Source organism: Eptesicus fuscus, chromosome 6 (assembly GCF_027574615.1).
Source record: "Eptesicus fuscus isolate TK198812 chromosome 6, DD_ASM_mEF_20220401, whole genome shotgun sequence".
Lineage (NCBI taxonomy): Eukaryota > Metazoa > Chordata > Mammalia > Chiroptera > Vespertilionidae > Eptesicus > Eptesicus fuscus.
In genome coordinates, this window is record NC_072478.1 from 88511273 (window position 1) to 88519289 (window position 8017).

Consider the following 8017-nt stretch of genomic DNA (forward strand, 5'->3'; position numbering starts at 1 on the left):
CCAGCCAAAGCTGTCTCTGTCTTCCATTTCTCTCTTCCTCTCCTTGTGGTGGGCTGTCCTGACCAGACTTCCCAACGCTGCCGCCTGCCTCCTGGGTTCTGGGGCTGCTGCCTAAACAGACTCACCGAGTGCCAGGGCTGGAAGGGCCTCAGGAATCACCTAGAACAGCCTCCCCGTTGTTCAAAGGGGAACCGAGGCCGGGAGGGGGCAAGGGATTGCCCAAGGGCCCCCAGGGGCAGAGCCAAGGCCAAGTGTCTTGATTTTATGACAGCAATCTTCACAGGAGCCCAACATCAGGCAATGCCGAGAAGGGCAAAGCAATTTAAAGGCCTTCTGTCTGCAACAAAGGCAAGGCCAGGACTGGCCTCTGTACAGACAAGAGAAGCTGCCACTGGTGGCGTCCTCGCTGAGGATTTGGTATATGGTCTAAAAAACAACAACACTGTTAACTCTAGTTACATCACAAATAGACACATAAGAGGTTGGCTTTCCAGCTGGGAGATCTGTGTCATCAGTATAGAACAGATAAGGTGATGGATGGTATTGATAATAACCAGAGAAGTAACCGTAGTCAAGGTTCTCTGAGGCCTGAGTGATCTTCACAGCAACTCTTTGACCTAGATATTGTTATGATGCCTGTTTTACTAATAAGGAAACAGAGGCTCAAAGAGGGTAAGTCACTTGTCAAGACCACCTGGCAGGCTGGTTCCACACTCAACATGATTCCGACTGATGCTCCATGAACTTCTCAGTGCTTTCGGTCCTGGTTGGAGCAACAAGAATCACTATCTGGTCCTTGACCTCCAGAAGATTTGGGTCTTGCTGAGAGGACATGCCCTATGGATACACGCGTGGGACAGACTCTGAGGCGGATCCCCGGGGCTCATGGCAGGGATGCCAGGGAGGAGCAGGCAGAGAAGGCTTCCTGGAAGAGGTGGGTCTTGAAGCATGGACTGGGTTTGACTAACATACAAAGGGAGAAGGCAGAGAACATTCTCATAAGCGTCTGCACCACGTGGCCTCCTCGCCTCCTCATTGTCCTCCTTGCTCACTCTACTTCAATCCCACTGGCTTCCTTTTAGTTCCTCAGCAACCCCAACGTTACTCCACCCCAGGATCTTTGCACTTGCTCTTACCTCTAGCAAGAGCATTCTTCCATCTGATTTTCCTGTGCCTACAGTTTCCTCAGCCTTCAGGTCTCTGTCCTGATGTCATCTAAGAGAGGGCCTTCCTGACCACCCAACTTACATCAACCTCCTTCCCTCTTTCCTCGAACTTGTCACGATGAGAAACTCTCCCCAACGAGATGGAAGCTCCATGAGAGCAGGGGCTTCACGTGCCTTGCTCATGGCAGTGCTCCAGTGTCTAGAACAGCGGCCGACACAAAGTTGGCTCGAATCAATGAGGGCATTATTTTCTGATAGGGCTCCAGCCTGGAATCGTGCTGAACGCTGGTCTTCAGAGATCCTCAAAACTACAAAAATTGGATGGAAATTTTGGGCATCTGTGGGTTTTTTTATAGAGAAGGTCCCTCGCTTTTTCCAGGTCCTGAAAGGGCTAGTCAGAAATCCAAGGAAGGATCTGCTCTGGATGACCACCAAGGCCACTCCCTGGTCCAAAGCCAGGGCTGATGCTCTGCTCGGCTTGTCCATACAGGGTGCTGGCAGATTCCTCAGAGATCTGTTTTACCATCTGGACAGATGTATATTTTTATAGGATTGGTTGCTATAGCTTCCAGGCATCGCAGGGACTAAAATTAACCTAAACTTTGTGTTGTCTTCATAAACTAAGATAATGATTCTGATGAAAATGAGCTGATGGAAGGTGGCCTTTGGTTCAGGGATTTGGTTCAGTGCCAAGGTGGCCTTTGGTTCAGGGATTAGAAAGCTGGTTGGGGCTAAGCTAAAGCTCTGGGACAGTGATCCCATCTGGGGACCACTTCCAGGCCCCTGTGGGGACATCTGGGCCGGGATCCCTCAGAGGAAAACGTGGTAGGTTTATACCTAGGGGTAAGAGCACCCCTGGGGGAACAGGAGCCTCTGAGGTATGGGCGACTTTTAACCTGGGAAGGGACATGGTGACTCGTGTCTCTCCTCTTCCTTTTCTCCTTCCTCTTTAGTCCTACCATTTTTACACCCTTTGGCCATTCCAAAGTGCTTCCTTCTCTACTGTCTCAGTGAACAACACAGCAGTCTATGAGGGAGTCAGGGTGGGGCTCAGAACCTCTATTGTAGATATGTGGAAACTGAGGCCCCAGTCACCTAGGGCTCAACACCAAGTCTCCTCACTCCTGGCTAAGAGGCAGATTCTCAACCCCACTGGGAACCTGCTTGTCTTTCTGCTGGGTGACTCGAGTCTGTCACCTGGATCCCCTGATGGACCATCTCTTGGAGCTGGACTGGGGCCAGTTTCCCTGTGAGAGCAGGAATACCTGGACAGGGAGCAAGACATCTGAACCCTGGAAAGAGACCAGCGAGGCTGTTGATTTGGTTTCTGGCAAAAAGGAAAGCAATCAAGCAGAAAGTTAAATAAATAAAAGCAGTGCCAGGAACCATCCCCTAAGGCCATACATTAGAAACTGTCATGAGCTCATTGGTTCAGCTCTCCAGGCCATAAATCCTGAGTGAGCCTCACAGGTAAAAAAAAAACAACAGCAAATTTTGCATGTGGGAACTTGATGGCCTGTTGAAACGATTATGACTAAGCTGGGAAGAGAAATAATATCCAATATTATTGAGCAGAAACTGGGCAAAACACATTATACCTATTATCTTAATTAATCTCCACTTAATATATAAACTTAGGTAGTATGTTAGCTTCTCATTATTGCTATAATAAATTACCACAAACTTGGTGACTTAAAGTTGGACATGTATGACATTAGCTCTGGAGGTCAGATGTCCACAAATGAAGGTGTTGGCAGAGTGTGTTCCTTCAGGAGGCTGGAGGGGAGACTCGGTTTCCTGGCCTTTTCTAGCTCCCCAGGGCCACCTGTATTCCTTGGCTCAGGGCCTCTTCCTCCATCTTCTAAGCACATCACTCCAGCCTCTGCTTCCATCATCACATTTCCTTGTTCACTTCACCCTCTTGCCTACCTCATACTCTTGTATAAGGACCCATCTGGATAATCTAGGAGAATCTTCCCATCTCAAAATCCTTAACTTGCCCCAGCCAGTTTGGCTCAGTGGATAGAGCATCGCACTGTAGACTGAAGGGTTCCGGGTTTGATTCCGGTCAAGGGCATGTACCTCGGTTGCAAGCTCAATCTCATGGGAGGCAACCAATTGATGTGTCTCTCTCGCATTGATGTTTCTCTCTGTGTGTCTCTCCCCATCCCTCCCACTCTCTCTAAAATTCAATGGAAAAATATCTTTGGGTGAGGATTACAAAAAAAAAAAAAAGATTCCTTAACTTAATCTGCAAAGTTCCCTTTGCCATCTAAGGTAATATATTTATGGTTATGGGAATTTAGGATGCGGACAACTTTGGGGGGGCACTTTTTTGGGGTCTACCATAGGTAGGTACAATTCCCATTCCCATTAAAAAAATTTTTTTTAAATATTTTTATTGATTTCAGAGAGGAAGGGAGAGGAAGAGACAGAAACATCAATGATGAGAGAGAATCATTGATCGACTGCCTCCTGAACGTCTCACACCAGGGATCGAGCCTGCAACCCAGGCATATACCCTGACTGGGAATCAAACTGTGACCTCCTGGTTCATATAGGTCGATGCTTAACCACTGAGTCATACCGGCTGAGTCCCATTCCCATTTTAAAGAGAATACAGAGGTTCAGAGAACTAAATAACTTGCTCAAAGTCCCGTATTGGTGAAGCCGGGAATCCACACAAGTAGCTCAACTCCACACACACACACCCACTCTCTGTTGCTTCCCTATACATACCTCTGCTTCTGCCACACTCTTGGTGAGACTGCCCCTCTTCCCCATCTGCCCCAACCCTACCCATCCTTCAATCCAGGCTGAATTTCTATTCTCTCAAAGCTTAGGGCTAATAGGGCCCTTGGGCCCTACCCAATTGTACGGCTGGGAAAATTGAGGATCTTAGAGGCCAAGGTCACAGTGTGGACAGCTAGGCCTGGAGCCCTGGTCTCCCAGCTCCAGCTCTAGCTGCCCCTCGCCTGTGGAGGCAGGGACTGGACTGGCTGATCCCTTTAGGCTGAAGATTACATATCAAAACTCTGAAATGTACCCTTTGTATGTCTGCCTCAAAGTCAAGGCTGCCAAGCTAAGAAGGCTGGGGTATGGAGACTGGCTCAGCCTGTTGTCTTATTACTGTATCTTTCCCCAGGGGGGCCCTCCCATTGGCTGAAGGGCACAAAGACCTCATTGTCTTCTTGCCGTTGGTCCCCTGGGCAGAGTGGCCACTGACCAGGGCAAGGCCAAACAGAGAGGAGGATGAAATTTCACTGCAGTTCCCTCCCACTCGCAGTTCTCCCATTGAGTAGCTTCAGATTGTGCCCTCAGCTTGTTACAGCTCACAAAGGACTGTTAGAACCATAATCTTATTGAATGGCACAGTTAGTCTATAAGGTAGAAAAGTCAGGATTCACCAAGTACATTTTGGGCTTGAGTCGACGGTGTCCCTGGGGAACTTGCCCAAGGTCACCCAGCTGGCCCATGTGGAGCGGAAATGGAAAGTCCAAACTCAACATTTGGTCCAAGACTCTTCCCACTGTGTTAGCTTCCTCCATCCAGGTTCCAGTGAGAGTTTGCCAAGGTATCTTCTCACAGAGCCCCCGTCTTCACTGAGGTGACGAATGGTTTATAGTGTGTTGGTCGCTCTTTCTCATGTTGACGCAAACCTACCCAAAGCGATGCTTTGGTTTGAGATCTGAGTTCAGTTCTGCCCTCAGTAGGGTCTGTGCCCATAGGCCCTGCCTATAGTCTGTTAGCAGCTCACCTCTCCCTTCCACCTGTTTCCTTACCTGTAAAATGAGCATGATCATCATACTTGACCCTCCTGGGTATAAAGTCAATGTAAAATTCAAGTGAGCATGCATTTTGGAGAATCAGTAAACACGAGACCAAAGTTTGGAATCAGATTTCTGGGAATGGATCCCGCTGCGAGTTATTTAATTCTGGAAAACTGGGGGCATCTCACTGAACCTCCTGCCTCAGTTTCCTCAAGTGTAAAGTGTAACTTTCTACTTTAGGTTCTTGAGAGGATTAAATGAGATCATATGTATAATGCATTTGGCTTACTGTTGCCTATTATGACATAACCTATCAATGTTAGCTATCTTATCATTAGATCATTAAATTATTGGACGTTTCTCAAAGTGTATTCCACAAATATGAAACCTCAGAAAAAAAGGGGGACCCTAGGTTCAAGTGAGTCCGGTTAATGTGGCGTTCATCACCTTCCTCATGGGTATATATTCCTGAGGGATATTAAAACATTAAAACATTAAAGGCTCTGATAAAGTTCTGTAGAAAAGAGACTTGAGTAACCCCATTTAACTGTTACAGACCCTCCATTTCATGAGCTTATGCATGCATCCTACATAACCTGCATTCCGTGAAAAACTCTTTGGGAAATTTTTATTTGATCCAACACCCTTGTGTAGAAAGGTGAAGTGACTTGTCCTGGGTCACCTGGGACATTAGTGGCAGAGCTGAGATTTGACCCAAGATAATGAATTCTTTGGCCTATTGCTCTGAGAAGACACCTTCTGCTGTTGGTGTGGAAACACACTTCTCAATGTTAAAGATTTATATTGCAGGCTTCGTAGCCCTTTAGCCTTTCTCTGGGGTTCTGTATCTCTGACTGAGGGTGCAGGGCTCCCTCCAGCCTGGCCTGAGCTGTCTCTCGCAGCCCTGGGCAGGGTTGGAGGAGCTCAGCGATGGATTGGTTCTGTCTCCTCTCATCCTGGCTCTGTAATATTGCAGCTGCTGGTCCCGGTCCAGGGAACACTCACACGCAGGCACCAATTTTTGTCTGAAACCCCACACGCCCGGATATCTTTTCTGAAGGAGGGGAAAGCCCAATAACTCACCCCTACAATGTGGCTCTTACATGTCTCCTGACGTGGCCCACAAACCAAACCTCTCTTCAGTTTTAGCAGCTGTGGAACCAGAAATCATGACAGCCTGCCAGCCCAGCGACGTGGCAGCTGACGCTGTGACTTAGCCGATCTGAGAGACAGCCTGGACAGTCGTTTGGTCTTCTGAGCCCCTACCTCCTTCTCCAACCCAACTCTTTTTCTGCACTGTTTCCTGGACAAGCCAGGCCTCAATGCCCTCTTCTTTTTATATATATATATACTAGAGGCCTGGTGCATGGATTCGTGCACTGGTGGGGTCCCTCAGCTTGGCCTGCGGGGATAGGGTCAAAACCAGCTCTCCAACATCTCCCGAGGTGTCCCAGATTGCGAGAGGGCAAAGGCTAGGCTGAGGGACCCCATCGGTGCACGATCAGGCCGGGGAGGAACCGTGGGAGGGCTCCAGGGCCTGTCCAGGATGTCTCGCCCAGTCCCAATTGGCTGGATCCCAGTAGCAAGCTAACCTGGTCAGAGCATCTACCCCCTTGTGGTCAGTGTGCATCAGAGCAACTGGTCGAACGGTTGAACGGTCGGACACTTAGTATATTAGGCTTTTATTATATAGGATATTTTTTTATTTCAGAGAGGAAGGGAGAAGGAGAGAGAGAGAAACATCAATGATGAGAGAATGAAGATAGGAGCTTCTTGTAATGAATCTTTGAGGTTCTCCATGTCAGTGGTTTGCAGGCGGCCCTCTTGAGTTCTAGGAGTTCCTTGCAGGAGCCCTGAGGGGGCAGCAGGAAGGCCAGGAGGGCAGTCTCCAGTCCCCCAGTCCACCCCTCCTTCAACCAGAGCAGAACTACATTTATTGGTCTGACATATTGGGCTTTGCTGAAGATTTCGTTTCTTTTTTTAAAATGTTTTTAAAAATATACCAGTATTTTTATTGATTTCAGAAAAGAAGGGAGAAGGAGAGATAGATAGAAACATCAATGATGAGAGAGAATCATTGATTGGCCACCTACTGCAAGCCCCCTACTGGGGATCAAACCTACAACCCGGGCATGTGACCTGACCAGAAATCAAACTGTGACCTCCTGGTTCATAGGTTGATTCTCAACCCCTGAGCCACACCTGCCGGGCAAGATTTTGTTTATTACAATGGTTTTACTACTTTAAAAAGTGATTTTTTTTTTTAATGCACAAATTTATGTTCAGGCCACTGGCTTTTGAGAAAGGGTGATCTGTTCAAGGACATGGAGTATCACAGACTTGCAAACCATCTCAGGGACCATGGGAAAGGGGAAGAAACCAAGTGGGAGTCCCGGAGGATGTGAGGCCCACACCCTGGGAGCGTGCAGTCTGCTCAGCCTGGCCAGCAGCCAGCAGTCCCTGCTTCCTCCCCAGGCAAAAGGAAGGGGCTGCACCACCAGCCTGGTGCATCCCTGGAGGAGAGACCAAGGTTCCCAGGGAGGCAAACTCAGCGTCTTCAGGGGCAGGCAGGTGACAGAAGGCGATACATCACGACTCATGGGGCCTGTGCCAAGCTGGAGAGGGTGTGCCCACCCTGAGGTTTGGGTCCCTTCTCTACACAAAACCCACCTGCTGGGGAAATCTCTCCTCGAGCCACCAGTTTGATACCTTTGCTGATAGGGTTTGGATTCATCTTTCTTTAAAGGCACTGACCCTCTCTCTTCTGTATTCTTCTGAAAGAAAGGCTAATGTCCAACCTCTAGTTTAGGAAACTTGAAAGACACACAGCCCCTTGAGACGCAGTCCCTTGCTTCCTTCTCTCTCCTAATCTTTCCTCTCCTCCATCTTCTCATTTCTCTTCTCTCCATCCTTTTTGCTTGGAACCTGTTCTTTCTGTCCTTCCCATCCTTTTGAAAAGAACACTGAGACCTGGCTCCACACCCACCCCATACCAGTAAATGGCTTGGGCAAATTGCTTCCCCTCTCTGGGCCTCCGTTTGCTCATTTGTAAGATGAGGGTGTTGGGTTAGGTCACAACTC